This window comes from Suncus etruscus, chromosome 5 (genome assembly GCF_024139225.1).
Source record: "Suncus etruscus isolate mSunEtr1 chromosome 5, mSunEtr1.pri.cur, whole genome shotgun sequence".
Classification (NCBI taxonomy): Eukaryota; Metazoa; Chordata; class Mammalia; order Eulipotyphla; family Soricidae; genus Suncus; species Suncus etruscus.
In genome coordinates this window covers 138,471,748-138,489,049 of record NC_064852.1, presented here as the reverse complement: position 1 = coordinate 138,489,049, position 17,302 = coordinate 138,471,748, and the positions used below count along the sequence as shown (strand labels likewise).

At 31.2% G+C, this 17,302-nt stretch overlaps 1 non-coding gene across 1 annotated transcript; it reads right to left on the bottom strand.

Annotated features, from left to right (window-relative positions):
- Positions 1–14,544: 14,544 nt before the first annotated feature.
- On the bottom strand, positions 14,545–14,677 carry LOC126010034 (small nucleolar RNA SNORA51). The gene has a single exon (XR_007496174.1). It is a non-coding gene; the product is annotated as a small nucleolar RNA SNORA51 (small nucleolar RNA).
- Positions 14,678–17,302: the final 2,625 nt, after the last annotated feature.

Here is a 17,302-nt window from a genome sequence, read left to right as displayed (position 1 = left end):
ATAGTCACCAGAAAACCAGAAAGGGGACATTAGTAAAAGCAGTGAAATTCAAGGCATAAAATCATACTCTTATTTTTCTGGAACAGGAGAGGAGAAGGAACATAAAAAGTTGGCAGTAAATTTTCAGTTATAAAACATCTGAAAATAAAGCTAAACTATGAAATTGTGGTAATTAATTTTACATATCTCAAGAAATTACTTTTGCTCTCACTGATTAATATAGAAGATAACTTGTTTTCAACTTTGTTTCTTTATGCTCCATAATAAGCATAACAGACACAAGAATGCTAATTTTTTGTTTTGTTTTGAACCACACTCAGCAATTCTCTGTATTATTTCTGGCACTGAGGGTTGACAGTTGGTGGGGCTCAGGAAATTATATAAGATGCTGGTGATTGAAGCCTATAAGCTGCCATCAAGGAAAGCATCTTACACTCTGTACTAGCTCCCCAACAGTGGAAAACTTACTATCTTATGTGAAGCTTAAAATTTAGTTGTGAGATTGATTAAGTGAATTTAATTTATACTAAATTACAAAGACTAAAAAATTTTCATTGATATAAAATATAAATATGAAAACAGAATTTCTTTCCTCCCTTAGTTGCTTTTTCTTTTTTCATTGAACATTGACTTATATGAGAAAAGATTTCTGTCAGTGATTGGGATGTAAAAGATAAAAGACAAATGCAATATGATTTTTTCTAATATTTATCAGTTTGGAGGACACATTAAAATACTACAGTGTAAACAAGACAGCTGATATATAGTGTAAATAGAAATATCAGCAAAATTTTTGTTAAAGAAATAATTCTCATGCCAATGAATTTAAGAGAGAAACTTTAGCATGAGAAATTTGTCACCAAAATAAAAGAAAGACTGACGAAGTACACATTGGGCTTGTGAACCAACAAAAGTTGAGCCGCAGCAGGAAGTGCTATCACCCTGGAGGGCAGAAGAACCAGTGGAGTGTTAGAGCATTATTAAAGCCCTGGGATAAAGCTACCTGGTGAAATGGAAATCCTGTGTGTGTGTGGGGGGGGGGGGGGACAGACATTGGCAAAAAACATTTCCCAGATGAGAAAAAAAAAGTAAAGAAATACTTTCTTCCTTCATGTTTTACCAGAGTCCCCACTGGCCAAAAGTAATTGGGATTTTTTTTTTTGAGAAAGAAAATGGAAAACATAAGTTTTAAGAATGAGTGTTGAAATACACAGTAGAATAAGGCAGAGAGAGGAGGCAGATCTGAGAAGAACACTATAACCAACACAGGATATTATGGATGCACATAATTGGTCTAGGGACTCAGGGAATGACATTTAAATTGAGACCTAACATTTGAAATTTACATGTATCAAGGGACTACCTGAGTAAAGAATTGTACAGGCAGAGGGAACAGTATTCCAAACGCTTATACTCTAGGAGTAGTGTATTGTTCTCTTTCCTTATATTAAGTTGCAGTTCAGAGACCCAAACATACCTTTTATTTGATCTAAAGCAACTTTTTATCGAAACAAATTTTACAATTAATTTATTGCTAATCAAATATTTTTAATATTTATACATTAAAAAGAAAGAAAAGGGAAAATAGAAAGGAAGAAAAATGTGAAGTAGATTTCTCAAGTTCTTTAACAATAATTTTGACTACATACAGCATGAAACATTTATATTTCCTTGATAATCTTTCCATTCACCAGTGCATGATCATTAGATACATTAATCTCTCATTTTATGGCACCTAATTACTTTGAATCTTTGTTAATGTTTTATCTTTTCCCTCAGGAAATAAGTAAAGACTAATTAAGATGTGATAACTAATTTTGTATATTATTTTTATAACATTCAATCTTATATGCTACAAATTAGGCAGTGATAAATATTGGAAAGTAGCTTCAATATAACACTTAGTAAAGCTCACCAGAGTAGACAATTTAGACAACAATTGTATTCTACTAAAAAACCGTAGATCCTTGCCAATATTTCCAAGAAAGAATAATATTTAAAATACATGAATTCATTATATTTCCAAATATTTTAATATGATTCATTAATTTTTAGTTTTCTAGCCCATAGCGTACAACTAGTGGACTGAATATGATTTATAAAGTTAGAGTGCAGGGATGTTTTGGTCTATAATGAGCTTATTTTGCATATAAGCACAAAGTTTTTTTTTTCAATTGCATTCCCTTTTACAAGACAAAATTAATACTTAAGTAACTCATTCAAAATTGGAACAGAGTTCACAGGAACTTGGCTATGTTGGTAAAAAGAAATCTCTTTTTATGAAAAATATTCTTGTTTGATGCTCAAAAGCAGAAGGCAATCAGCAGTATATCTATCAAGAACTCTACCAAAGTCAATCACCCATTCTCCTCAGAAGGAAAAGGCTTCACCAAAAGACATTTAGTGAAAAGGAACATTTATCTGGATGCCACTTTCATCAGTTTTAAAAGTATAACACATTATAGGTAAATTGAACTTTGTTTCCACAGAACTGGAAGAACTTTTTTAGGGGTTTTCCCCACAGCTGGGATATGACTATAAACCGATCCTCCACCTCGAATTGAATAGAATTACTATTACTAGAAAAAATAGATATATTAATTTTAGCCTAAAATATCACTCTTAATGGTGCTAGAGACCATAGGTGGTTCTAGGGATAAAATTTTATCCCTATGAGAGGTAAACAAGCACCCTGTCTGCTGTACTATCTTTCTGATCCAGGATACTATACTGTTAGTGACAAGATTTAGTATATGAGACCCAATGAAGATATAAGTATTTCAGTGAAAAAAAGTCTTTCTCAGAATAATCTTGGTATTATATTCTCTATTTCCACTCCTGCATCACCACAAACTCTCATCGCATTTTATCAGTAGTCATAGTTCTTTCTAGAATTTCATGTCAGTGTTATTCTTCCAACATTCTTTTGAGATTCATTCTGTCTTACTGTACAGGAGGAATATTTTATTTTGTTGTATTGGTTCCCAATTCAGTACACATGAAATTTGCTTTTGTTCTGTTGAAGATATTTGACTTATTTTAGATTTGTAAATAATGTATAGTTTAGCTTGGATAATTTCATGATATATACATTTTTATATTGGATCTATATTCATAATCTTGAAACTTGGTCCTCCTAGCTTTGTAAAGTCTCTCTATTTGTCTGCCTCTCTATTTGTCTTCCTCAGACTTCTAATTAGACATCAGAAGTCAGTCACTACCAAAGCCATATATTTTTCTTCATTGCCTGTTTTCTTCATTGTGCTATTCTCAAACAAGAGTATTAAATGGCTGCTACTTTCTGAGAAATTGTGTCTAAAGATATCAGACACCATTTATCAAATTAAAGTGTTCTTTTATTAAACATTTGCAGACACAGTTCTTGTAGCTATTTTTTATTGTTTTGTTTTGGGGGCCACATCCAAATGATGCTCAGGCTGGCTTCATGCTTAGGGATCACTACTGGCAGTACTTGAACATATGGGATACCAAGGATTAAATACATATAAGTCATATACAGTAAAATGCCCTACCCACTCCACTATTGCTCCAGTCCTATGCAGACCCTTTTTATTTTACTAATGATTTTTGAATACATTTCATGAATTCACTACATATATTAAAAATTTCAAATAGTATATATACATATATGTCTTTTACATAATATTTTAGCTTGAATATTTGAACCAGTATGTATGACTGAGATAAACCACTTGATCATAACATTCTTAAAAGCATACATGAATTTTATTCTTCATATTGTATTGGGAATTTCATCTATTTGATGAATAATAAATATTTATATTTAATATGGATTATTGTATTATAGTTTTCCTATTGTTGTTGTTTATAATCACTGTTTTGACTTTGGTATCATGACAATTTTGACTTCAAAAATGTCCAAAAGTTTCAATTCTTTGAAGATCTTGTATAATGTTACAATTACTATTTGTTTGTTAAAGTCAACAAATTGAAACAAAATTTTAAGTATATGGCAGCTAATTTATGTAAAATTTTATACTTTAATTAAATCTGATCAAATATATGATAGTTTATATTTATAATAATTATTTGTTTGGTTAGTAAATTAGGTATACTTTAATAATTTTTTCTTAGCATAGTAATTTTAATTTTCCTTATTAATATTTTTAAAAACTGAGAATAATCTACTGAGATTTCTTTCATGTATTTTATAATTTCACATATAACACATATAAGTTCACTTTTTGCATGCAGTTGACCAGTTTTCCCAATACCACTTGTTAAAGGGGCTTGCCTTGCTCCATTTGCATTTCTTGCCTCTTGATCTAAGATTAATTGATGGTATACCTGGGGAATATTCAAGTTTATTTCACTGATCTGAGGGTCAGACTTTATTCAAATATTGTGCTGTTTTAATGACTACTGCTTTAATAGTACAATTTAAAGTTGGGGAAAGTAAACCCTACCATCTTCTTTTCCCCAAGAATTGCTTTAGTTATTCATGGATGTTTATTGTTTCAAATGCATTTTAAGAGAATTTGATCCACTTCTTTAAATAATGTCATGGGAGATCTTATAAGAATTGCATTCAATAAGTACAGTGCTTTGGGAAGTATTGCCACTTTAATTATGGTAATCCTCCCAATCCATGAGCAGGGTATAATTCTTCATTATATTGTGTCCTTTTATTTCTTGATGACTTCATGTTGTTTTTATAAATATGGCAATATAACTGCCCTCCAGGTTTCTAAATACTTTTTTTTGTTTAGTTTTTGGTTTTTGAGCCACACCATGTGACACTCAGGGGTTTCTCCTGGCTCTGTGCTCAGAAATTGCTCTTGGCGGCACAGGGGACCATATGGGATGCTGGGATTCTAACCAACGTAGGTCCTGGTCGCTGCTTGCAAAGCAAACACTCTACCTCTGTGTTAACTCTATTCTTCTGTTGTTTTTATTTTTATATTTTGACAACACCTGTAGATGCAAAGGCCTCACTCTCCAGCCCCCAAAATGATATTCTTGAATGGTCTTGAGTATTAGATCATCAAGTAATTGTATACAGATACTCTTCTGGGTACTAATTTATATTCTATTGGTCTACCTGTTTGTATTAGTCCTATCACCATACAGAGTGAATTCTATTACTTTGTAGTTTAGTTTGAAATTGGGGAATATGTAACATTAATATTTTTTAAATTTTTCAATGGTTTTTTATCTATCCAATAATTTTTACATTTACTTGCACATTTTATTTTATTTTTGTGGGAGAGTCATATGATCCCTGGCAATACCAGTGATTACTCCTTGCTCAGCACACAGGATTCCTTCCTGGTGATGCTTGGAGGACTATATGAGTACCAATGAATGAACCCAGGTAAGTAGCACCCTTCCTACTATAATATCTCTCCAGACCCTCATATGAAATTTAGAATTTTATTTTTCTAGCTCAAAACTGTCAGTAATATTTTATAGTTATTGTGTTGAATCTTTAAATTAATTTAGATAATACAGTCATTTTGAATAATGCTCATTCTATCTGAGCATATGAACATGAGATAGTTTTAAGAGTATCGGCTTTTCTCTTTGAGTTTTGGTTGTATTTTATCCTTTATGGTGCTACTATGAATATTGGAATATTCTTTCAGTTAGCTTATCCGTTCATTGCTTCTTATGTAAATAAAATAATTTATACATTTTTATATTTTGTGCATTTATTTTATATTATTTATATTTTATTATATATTTATATATAAAATATTTTATATTATTGATGCATTGTTATGTTTTTTATTTTCTATCCTGACACTTTATTAAAATCATAATTTATTTTACTTTTAATAAGTTCTGGAAACGTTATATAATAATGTTACAAAATATTGTTGTATTTGATTTAATTTCCAAGACATATATTTTACATATTTTATGATTTATTATACTTGATAGGTCTGCTAAAATCACATTTATCCATAATAATTTTATTTTATAAATTATCTATTCCTTAATAATAGTAGAAAGTCTAATTTTTTGATAGGGCATGATTTGCTAACCATTTTTGAATTTGTGCACTATTAATGTTACACTGGCATTGTATATGCAAATACTTTAAACTTGATTATTTTTAATACACCAACCTAAGAGTAAATAAGATAGAACCACAGTTATGGAAGATCTCTGAAATTAGAAGACCAGAACCTGAATTGAGAATGACTTGTTCACCAGCTGACTAAACCTGAGCAAGGTATTTATTTTTTTAAAATCTGAGTAACTTCTCTGCAATAAGTGGATAAAAATTACATCTACATCTACTCTACATGTTTAATTTTAGGATTAAAATAACAATCCAATTAAAAGCACAATATCTGGTAGAATATTAAATAAGTGTAACCAACTGCTATTTACTTTTATTGATAATTTAAAAACATCTTACATCATTTTTAAACTATGTTGATATGTGCAGTTCTTAACAGTTCTGAATACTCAAATAGCCATGTGCCTATTTAGTGCTTTCATTTTTTTAAAGGTTTTACACTGGGAAAAAAAGCAAATATTGCTGTGGGTATTTTTTTAGGTCAACTAATAAACTTTATTCCCATGAGGTTACCTGGAACATATAATTTAATGATTCACTTGGGTAAAGGTTTTAAGCAATTTTTCATAAATTTTGCAAAGGTCTTTTATTCTGAAATAGATTTTAGATACTAAAGATCAACAAATTAAGACTTGGTTCATAGGAATTCCACACAATAAATTGCATGTAAGATAGTTTATATTCCAGGCCGGAACATTAGCATAGCGGCAGGGCATTTGCCTTGCTGACTCAGGAAAGACCTGGATTTGAATCCCGGGTCCCATATGGTCCCCGGAGCAAGGAGCAATAAGCATAGCCAGGAGTTACTCCGTAGTGTCAAAGGGTGTGGCCTAAAACAAAACAAAACAAAACAAAACAAAAAGATAATTTATCTTCTGTATGAGTTTAACCCATCTAAATTATAAGTGGAATTTTTTTGATACTGATATTTTTGATAAAGAAATAATAATTTTCCTTTAATTATTCAGAACAAATGTTTAATTTTCAGAATGGTATTTAAGAAAACTATTAGCTAAACCCATTGCATCCAGCCATAGAGGGCAAAGGTGAATGTAGTTAAAGGCAGGAGGCATGTATAATTTATTTGTATATACTGCTATCCTTTTTTTCAGATAGAGAAGATAGAAATGTGCTTATATTCTAGCATCTACTCAAGACCAAGAAGAATTATTACTCTATAAACTTGTCATTCAAACATATTTCTATAACATTTAAAAATATATATACATTAGAATTTCACTAAATATTATGAGATGAATTCATATTTTTATAACTTCCTTTCCTAAATCCAGTAAAATATATATAAAATAGTGATAAAAATTCTTCCTATTCTAGAAATTTTCCCAATTGCATAAGTAACCTTTGAAGCATAAAATTAGTTTATCTATTTATTAAAAATTTTATGGTATCCAAATGATCCAAATAATGGCCCAGTATGATTATATTAGATTTGTGCCAAATTGATGAGACCCAGTTTTCGAATATTAAAAATTGTGGTGTGAAGGTTCTAGGAGCAGTTCTTGAGCCATAGAGATGGTTTTAATAAGTCATAAAATCAGTCAGTAAGACTATCAGATTGTAATAGAGATGAAAAGTAGTGCTGCTTAATATATTGACGTCTCTGCAAATCACATTATTTTGTTTCTTCTTATTCTTTCCCCAAAAGAAAAAATCTGAGTAGATGGGGATGTGTATACTAGAGTATCTCCCCCAAAGAACTTGATCAGGGAGAAATATTTGCATGATTTATTTAAACTTTCACTTGTATGGCTTTTAATTTTCTTCAATAGAATATGAAAAGTGAGAAATGGCTGCTGTGAATTAGAGCTTTCAATAAACAAAAATTTCTTGATGGAAATAGCTATTTTATACCCTTAATCAAATAAATAAGGAAAAGGTATACAAACTATCCTCTGCCTAAAATTTAAATAAAATTTAAATTTAAATAAAATTTAAATTAACTAGTTAACTAACTATATGTATGTGTCTGTAAGATTTATACCCTGCAAATCTCATAAAGAAATATTTTATTTTATTTTTGTTGCTTTTTCGTTTTGTTTTTGGGCTACACCCAGTGACACTCAACCGTTACTCCTGGCTTTGCATTCAGAAATCGCTCCTGGCTTGGGGATCATATGGGATGCCTGGGGATCGAACTGTGGTTCGTCCTAAGTCAGCCACTTTCAAAGCAAACACCTACTGCTGCACCACCGCTCTGGCACCAAGAAACATTTTATTAAAGGATTTTTTTTAACCACAGATAAGCCAGCCTCTACTTAATTTGCATCATGAACTCAGGCAGTATATGGTCCATGTTGATCCTTATGCACCTTTGTGCTTATATGTAAGTGTATCTGAGGCAACCTTTTAGAACCATCCAAATAAAAACTATATCATCTACAAAAGTCTTCTCTAAAAGTAATAGGCTATGGATAGTAAAATGTAATATATATATGTACTCTGCAATAAACAAGCCAAAAAAGAAATATGAATCATAATATTTATATGAAGAGGGTAAGTTTCAAGCATTTGCAATAATTAAATTAAGAAGTGACTTTAATACAATAAAAACTCGTCATAATAAAGATATAATTTTACTCAATAAGCATAGTATTAAAATATTTAAAATATGAAAGGAACATTCTGTGTGTTTGAAGAAACTGCTGTATAAATACTTTCAACCTGGATGGAGACTCAATGATCCTCAAAACTATCATATTCAGAACTCTCATAGACATAACTCTTCCTTTACAAACCTTGCCCAACACATGACTTCTGCTCATCATTGTTCCTTAAGATGACTTTTTGGCAGACTGTAGCTCCACATGATAGTACCATTTTTGTGTATTTTATTTGCTTTCCCTTTAAAGAAATATGCTTAATAGAAAATACAGAAGTTTGAATCCAGAAGTCTTATAAGAACATAACAGATTGATGTTCATAACTCAAAGTTCTTCATAATTCTAGCATCTCCAGTTCTAAAATCAAAAATACTATTAGTTTCAGAGAGTGACAAGTTCCTAACCTCTCATGTGGGAAGTTTCAAACCGACCTTAATTCCACTTTCTTATAATTCTTCAGATCTGTGTTAACTGTAAATGCAATATTAAAAAGAATTTTTTCTACATATCATGATAAAGCTTTATTAAGCATTACAATAATGTGTTACTCACATATTAACTTCTCATTAATTCACTGTTGCAAACATTCATAAATTTGAAAAAATGAAAAGTAATGCCTTCTACTTATGATAAACTATCATCATACTATGATTCCATCTGACATAAGAAATTATATATATGGTTCCCTGACCCTTAAGCATTTAGCATATGCCACCGATAACTGCTAAATTACTATTACTTATAGGAAAATTACAATAATAACATAGTAAAATATACTATTCCTAAAAAACTACTATTAAATAGAGTCAAATTGAACACCACAAAAAATTCCAGAATTTATTATTACACATTATTTATTCTAAATAAAATAAATCCATTGAAGACAATTAAAGGGAATTTTTTTACATTAGGATGCCAGGCACTATAAGTTGAACTGATAAAATATACATAAATTTAATTACATATCTTCTATTGTTGATAACCTTTGGGCCACACATGGTGGTGCTCAGGGCATTTCATCAATATGTGTTTAGGAATTACTCCTGGTAGTGTTGGGGCCCACATAGAATGCTGGGGATCAAACCTTATTTAGGCACATGCAAAACAAATGCCCAACCCACTGAACTTTGTTGCTAGTTCAAATGATTAAATATTAAATGAACATTTTGTAATTCTTGAGAAAAACAAAACTTACCATCATGTCTTGATTCTAATCCCTGGAGTCTTTGAATTGTATATAACATATAAAAAGATGAAAGGAACCAAACAAAATTAGATAAATAAAGAATGTAGAGAAAGGTATTTTTTTAGATAATTTGGTTGTGACCAAGCAAATCACAAGTCTATAATAAGGAAAGAGAAAATTGAACACTGGTTATTAAGAGATGTGACTATGAGAAGAGGATCCAGAAAATAAAATATAAGAAATACAATGGTTTAAATTGGGGTTACCTAGAACACTTTGGCTCCAAAGTACAGTGAGAAAAATACAACAAATAGAATGGAGAGGGAGAAAGGCAAATGTGAAATAATGAGGCACAGGAGCCAATGGGATTCAGGTGCATTGGTGGTGTTAAGGAAAAAACAGAGCTTGGAGCTGGATCAATAATACAGAGAGTAAGATGTTTGCCTCACTCCCAGCTGACCTGGGTTCAATCACTGGCATACTATATAGTCCTCTGAGCACAACCAGGAATGTCCCATAAGTGCAGAACCAGGATTAACCCCTGAGCACTGCTGAGTGTGGCCAAACCCCTCCCCAGCTTAAAAAAAAAAAAAAGGACAGAACTAAATATCCAAACCATAAACTCAGCAACATTTAAATTAAGAGATCCAAATGTTAACAACGAGACTTACAAAGATGCCAGATAAGATGGCATGCTGTGGTGGGGTAGGGGAGAGGTATAGGATGGACTTTGATCAAATTGATGTAGAAAAGTTGACAAAGGTTGTGGGATTGGTACTTAAACATTGTATGTCTAAGATTCAGCTATGAAGAACTGTGTAAATCATTGTGCTCTAAATAAATATCAAAATAAAAAGGATAGTCAAGGGGCCAGAGCGGTGGCTCAGCGAAAGGGCATTTTCTTTGCAAGTGGCTGAACTAGGACAGACAACAGTTTGATCCTCAAGTGTCCCTTATGGTCCCCCAAGCCAGGAGCGATTTCTGACCCCAGAGCCAGGAGTAGTCTCTTAATGTCACCAGGTGTGGCTCCAAAACAAAACAAAACAATAAAAAAAATGATACTCAAAATTAAGAAATACAAATAAAGGAAGTCGGTATTAACTGATATGTAATTTCTCCAAATGAAATATCTAAACTGAGCAGAAAATCACTAGGAACAGAATAGTAATCATACAATACAGTTTTTGTAAATGTCAATAATTCTAAAAATTATTGACATTATTGATAATTCTAAAAATGTAAATGCAATATGAAAAGGACTGAACGTGTTGTCATTGGCTTTGAAGATGTAGAATGAGTGTCATGGATGAAGAAAAATGTTAACCTCTATGAAGTGGAAAAAGTAAAGGAAATTGATGCTTTTGAAAAAGGAAGGAAAGAAGGAAGAAAGAAAGAAGAAAGAAAGAAAGAAAGAAAGAAAGAAAGAAAGAAAGAAAGAAAGAAAGAAAGAAAGAAAGAAAGAAAGAAAGAAAGAAAGAAAGAAAGAAAGAAAGAAAGAAAGAAAGAAAGAAAGAAAGAAAGAAAGAAAGAAAGAAAGAAAGAAAGAAAGAAAGAGAAGGAAGGAAGGAAAAAAGTAAGAAAGGGAAGGAAGGGAGGGAGGAAGGGAAGGAAGGAAGGAAGGGAAGGAAGGAAGGAAGGAAGGAAGGAAGGAAGGAAGGAAGGAAGGAAGGAAGGAAGGAAGGAAGGAAGGAAGGAAGGTAGGTAGAAAGGAAGGGAAGGAACCAAAGAAAGGAAGGGAATGGAAGGAAGGAAAGGAAGGAAGGAAGAAAGGGAAGAAAAGAAGGAAAGAAGGGAAGGCAGGAAGGGAAGGCAGGGAAGGAAGAAATGGAAGAAAGAAAAGGAAGGAAGGAAAGGAAGAAAGAAAATAAAGGAAAGAGGAAGGAAGGAAAGGAGGGAGGGAGAAAAGAAAGAAGGGAGAAAGGGAGAAAGGAAGGTGTATGTACGGAAGAAAGGGAAAGAAGAAAGAAGGGAGAAGGAAGGAAAGAAAGGAGAAAAGAGAGGAAGGAAGAGAGAAAGAAATGGAGGAAGAAAGCAAGGAAGAAAGGAAGGGAGGAAGGAAGGGCTATAGGGAAGGAATAAGAATAAGAGGGAGGAAGAAAAAAGAGTAAAAGAGGAAGAGTAATCTTGCAAATTACAAAGATATTCTTACACAAATGCCCATTTGTATCATGTCACTTCATTGGTCATTATTAATATATTAACTGCCTTTTGTGGAAATACACTGAACTGGAGTCATGAGTTCATAGTTCTGGTTTGGATTTTTAAGTTATGATCTAGAAAAATCCATTTGTCTGGGAGTCCTCTTAACTGTAAAAAATGGATAATTTATGCTTAATTTGAAATATTTTTTTTATTTTTATATCTCAAATGTTTAGAAAAATGGTGTGAGAAAATCTATTAAACTTAGCTTGACAAAGTAACTGAAGTTTTTAAAGTTTTTTTACTGCTCATAGAGTGACAGGATTCTCTGTTTATGTCTTATGGGCTAAAATGAAATTATTTACAGATTACAGTTTTCATATTGGCACAGGATTTCCTACTCATTCCTTTCCAGTTCACTAGGTATTAACATATTTCATTTTCTTATAATGTTAGGAGACTAGTGTTCTTGTTACCTTCTAGATTTTTGCCAGCATCAGATCTCATATTCCTGAATATTTTTACTTGCTTAGCTTAATACATCTATATACGTGGAAATTTTGCCTATGATCCTTATGGTCAACATAGAAAATTAATTTAAATTTTAGCTTTTCTCCAGACTCCTGAACAACTGCAATTATTTCCCTGAAGAAAACTTTTTATTTAAAAAATAATGTATGTGATTATCTTAGGCCAACTCAAGCAATCTCCATATAATAAAGTCATTAGCTATGTCAGCAAAATCCATTTGGATATAGCCAAATCACGGAAATGAAGTTCATCATATTCTAAACTTATGGAGATTATATAATAAGGCAGTAAACTTGAGGTTCATTTTAAAATTCTGCATATTTGATTGCCAAGAGCATGTAGAAGATTGATGAAAATATGCATGATGTCATTAAAATAGTTGAAGATAGTAAGTTAAATTGAGTTTATATATCTTATTTTGAATTGGTCAATATGAATAAAGTCAATTCCTCTAAAGACTCAGAAACTGAACATAGAAAATATCAAATTAAGTTGATGACAGATATGGATACAAATAATAAAATAAATAAAGTAACACAAGTAAAACTGTATCAGGAAAGGCCTATTTTAACCTAAGTTAGTAGCAATGATAAAATCCTACCAGGTAAAAAGAGTTCATTTCAAAGGCTAAATAAATACACACATTCTTAAAGATGTTAAAAACTAAAGATTCATAAATATGACAGCTAAGTAAAGGAGAATACTTTTCATGCATGCTATAATATGTATAACATATATACTCTATATATTGTAACTCAGATGTTTTAAAATAATAGCAAAATATTTTTGGGAGGATAACAATAGAATTTCTTTATTTCATATTTCATTTTTTTCTTCTGGCACTAAAATAAGCCAACTTACTTTAACTATATCAAGAAAGCACTAGGACAATTTTAGTGCAAAATTCATTCCAAAAAACCATTTTCTTTCTTTATCAGAAGAGACCAGAGCCAAGGGCATCTTATGCATGAAAACGAAAGTTCTACTTCTGAGATGTTGCCCTCGACTGCAAAAATCAACTAATAGAAAAGCCAAAATAAGAATTATTTGAAGAATCATGAGATTATATATATATAAGATATATACATGTCTTAACATGCATAGATCTATATAATTATAAATAAAAATATCACTATGATTAAGTGATCATTTTTGTTGAAATTATTCTAATCAGTCTCTGAATTATTTGAATCTAATATCCTAAAAATTGCAGCATCTTTTATTGGAATTTAGCTTTACAGTAGCTAAATGCCAGGAAGTTTGAAATTTATCTACTCTTCTATATCAATAGCAAATGTCAAGAGATTTTCTATATATTAAATAATATAGATGAAAACTCATATATATATACTTCATATTATTAGATATTTGGTCTGCTTCTAGTTTGGGTCTATTATGAGTAAGGATACTATTAATTTAAAGAAAAAGGATTATAGGAACTCGAGTGATGACACAGCAATAGGGTCTTGTCTTGCACTTGGCTGACCCAGGACAGACAGGTTCGGTTCCCCATTGTCCCATATGGTCCCCCAAGGCAGGAGTAATTTCTGAGCACATATCCAGGAGTAACCCCTGAGCATTACTAGGTGTGACCCAAAAATAAAAAAATAAAAAAGGATTATAGACACTCATAATTTGAAGGCAGCCCTTCATAACAACTGGGAAACTGCTATAGGCAAACGCTTACTCAATCCCATCAAAGTACAGTTGTTTTACTGTACAAATGCTAGAATGGAGAAATGTTACAAGAAAATTCAGATACAACATTGTTTATAAAAATAATGTAATAAAAGTATAAGAAAGGTCTGTGACAATTTTCTTTTTTCAAGTTTCTATTTCTTTTAGATAGAAAAGCATTGCTTAAAAAGACAAACATTGGATAAAATTTAAGGTAAAATATCATTACCATAATATAAGATTCATTTGAATAAATAATTATTGAATTTGGAAACATAATTGTCCCTTTTAAAGAACTTTTTCTTTTTTCTTTTTTTTTTTTTGGTCCCCCAATTCACAATACAGACCAGGCAAAGGGCCTGGGATGAGGTGTATATGGGGTGCATTTACTGTACCTCCTCTTTCTATACAGTCAGTATAAAGAACACAGCCTGTGGTAAGAATTGGGAGGCCTTATCTTTTCTTTTCTTTTCTTTTTTTTTTTTTTTTTGATTTTTTTAATTTTTTTGATATTTCTAAAGTCTGTCTAGAGTACAGGCCAGTGTGGGGTGGGGAGGAAGGACACTTGAAATATTGGTCATGAGAATGTTGCACTGGTGAAGGATTTTATACATATATATACGTATATGTGTATATATATATATGTGTTAAGAACTTTTTCAAAGATAGCATAGTTGTTAAGACATTTTCCTGGGATAACACAGACTCTGGTTTGAATCCATGGTACCAAATATGATTCCCTGAGCACCATCATGGAGTAATAACACTATCAAAAACAAGTGTTTGATAATTTTAAAAACAAACATAGTTTAATGTTTTTATGCGAGACTTTAAAAAGGAGTAATACAATAGGAACTTTACTCAAGTAGTTCAAAATCAACTGAGCTTACTAGTTATTCAAATATGAACTCTCAGAGTTATGGCACAGTTTAAAGGGCATACATATTGGCATCAGAACAGAGATCTCTGCATGTCCTGTATCAACCTTCTATTTATTTGGAACATTCTATTTCAAGACATTAGTAAGGTTTTTTTAGTATGTAATTTTATGTTTCAATGTTCAACTAGTTTAAGTATCTTAGAAATTTGCTCTACCTCTATTTCTTATATCTCTGAAATCTATCTCTTTAAAATTTTGCATTGAAACTGACTATTGTATATTTTAATTGTCCTATTTTTTAATTATTCTTTCTACCCAAGCCAAATAATGTTAGCGATTTTAATGGAATTAGCAATCAAGTATTTTTTACCATTATATACTAATGTATAGGTTTTTAGATTATTGTTTGAATATATAATAATTGTTGATACATAATTATAATTGAACATTTTCCACTTCACAAGGCAACATTTAATGTATTTTAATACATTATAAGAAATGCGTCGAGAAGATAGAAAATCCTGGTGCACAACCATGGATACTTCTTTAATGATATAAATTTAAGTGTAAATTTTTGCTTAAGACACTGAAATGATTCCACCTTTTCAAAAATAAAATTGATATGGATCTTTATAAATGTATTTGGAAGTTAAAATATAATGTTACTTGAACTTTCATAATGTGCTAAAATGGAACATTCCCTATCAAAAATAAAACTATTTGGTATGCTTTATCATGATTTCAGCATTCATGACCCTCTGACGATGAGATCACATATCATTTGATCATTTAAAATAATTTAAACAATAGAGTTATTGCATACTATCTTCAATATTCAGATTAACTTAATCTAAAAGTACATCTAAAATATTTGGAGTATGTTGTGACAGCAAGGTAACAAAATATTTAAGACAAGTCCTTGAAATTATGGTGAACTAATTAAAGAGTATGCATTTAAATGTGAACTCCAAAAATGCATCCTTAGCATCACTACAAAGAAGCTTTGCGCAAGAATGGATTTTTCTGATGCATAAATATGAGCTCTAAAATGCCAACGAGGTAGGACATCCACCGGGGTTGTCAACAGAATGTCCCTTTAGTAAGCCCAGTGGAAATCATAAAGCTCGCTAGCATATTCAGTCATGAAGGTCATTCTGCGTTAATCTGTCTACATTCAAGGATTGCTTCAGTTAAGTGCCACTAAATTAAGCTCATGTAAACTCACACTGCTGGAATGGTAGACTTTATTGCATGAAATACAGAGATGACATGTACACTTATTTTTAAGGTAGTATAATTATTTACACAGAAACATGTCCTTTTATTTACGTATTTGATATGGTATTCTTTAATTCTCTTGCTATTATTAGTATACTATTATTAGTATACATTTAAGTTGAAAAATATTAGTTATAGTTCCTTCTATAGAGATATAACATAGTATATTCTTGGTCACTTCCAACAATGGCAAATTGAAATAGCTAGACAAAAATTAGTGTTCTAAGGTTGAAAGTTTATTTTTATGTTATTGATATGATTATCTTGTTTTGGTTCATATTTACGGTGCTTAGGGATTACTTCTTGCTCTGTACTCAGAAATCAATCCTAGTGGACACTTTGCACCATATATAGTCCTAGAAATCGAATATTGGCTAACCACACATAAGGCCAGGACCATATCCACTGTACTATTGCTTATTATGTAGACTGACAGTTTAAAACAATAAATTTGAGATAAAAATAATAATAGTAATAACAACCCAAATGTCCAGTAACAACAGATATAAGTATAGAGAAGCTGTTGTATACAGACACAATGGAATATAAATCAGCTAAATGCAAACGTGAAATCTTGCAGTTTTCTGCAACCTGAATCGTACTGAGGGCTAACCATGTTAAGAAAAGTAAGCTAAAAAGATAATATCCAATTATCTCATTCATATGTGTTATATTTAAAAAAAACATGGGAACAGGAAGAATAAAACAATGACAAACCTTTGGCCTTGAAATACCAAATAGAATTCTGTGCAGTGATGAAGAAACAACCTAACTGGAAGTAACACAAGGGTAATGTTGGAGGGTGTTGATTAGTTTTTTGGTGTAAATTATTTTAATTTATCTCCATTGAATATAATATTTGCTATTGGCTTGTGGTCAATGACCTTGACTATATTAGAGAAAAGTTTCTTTCATTCTCA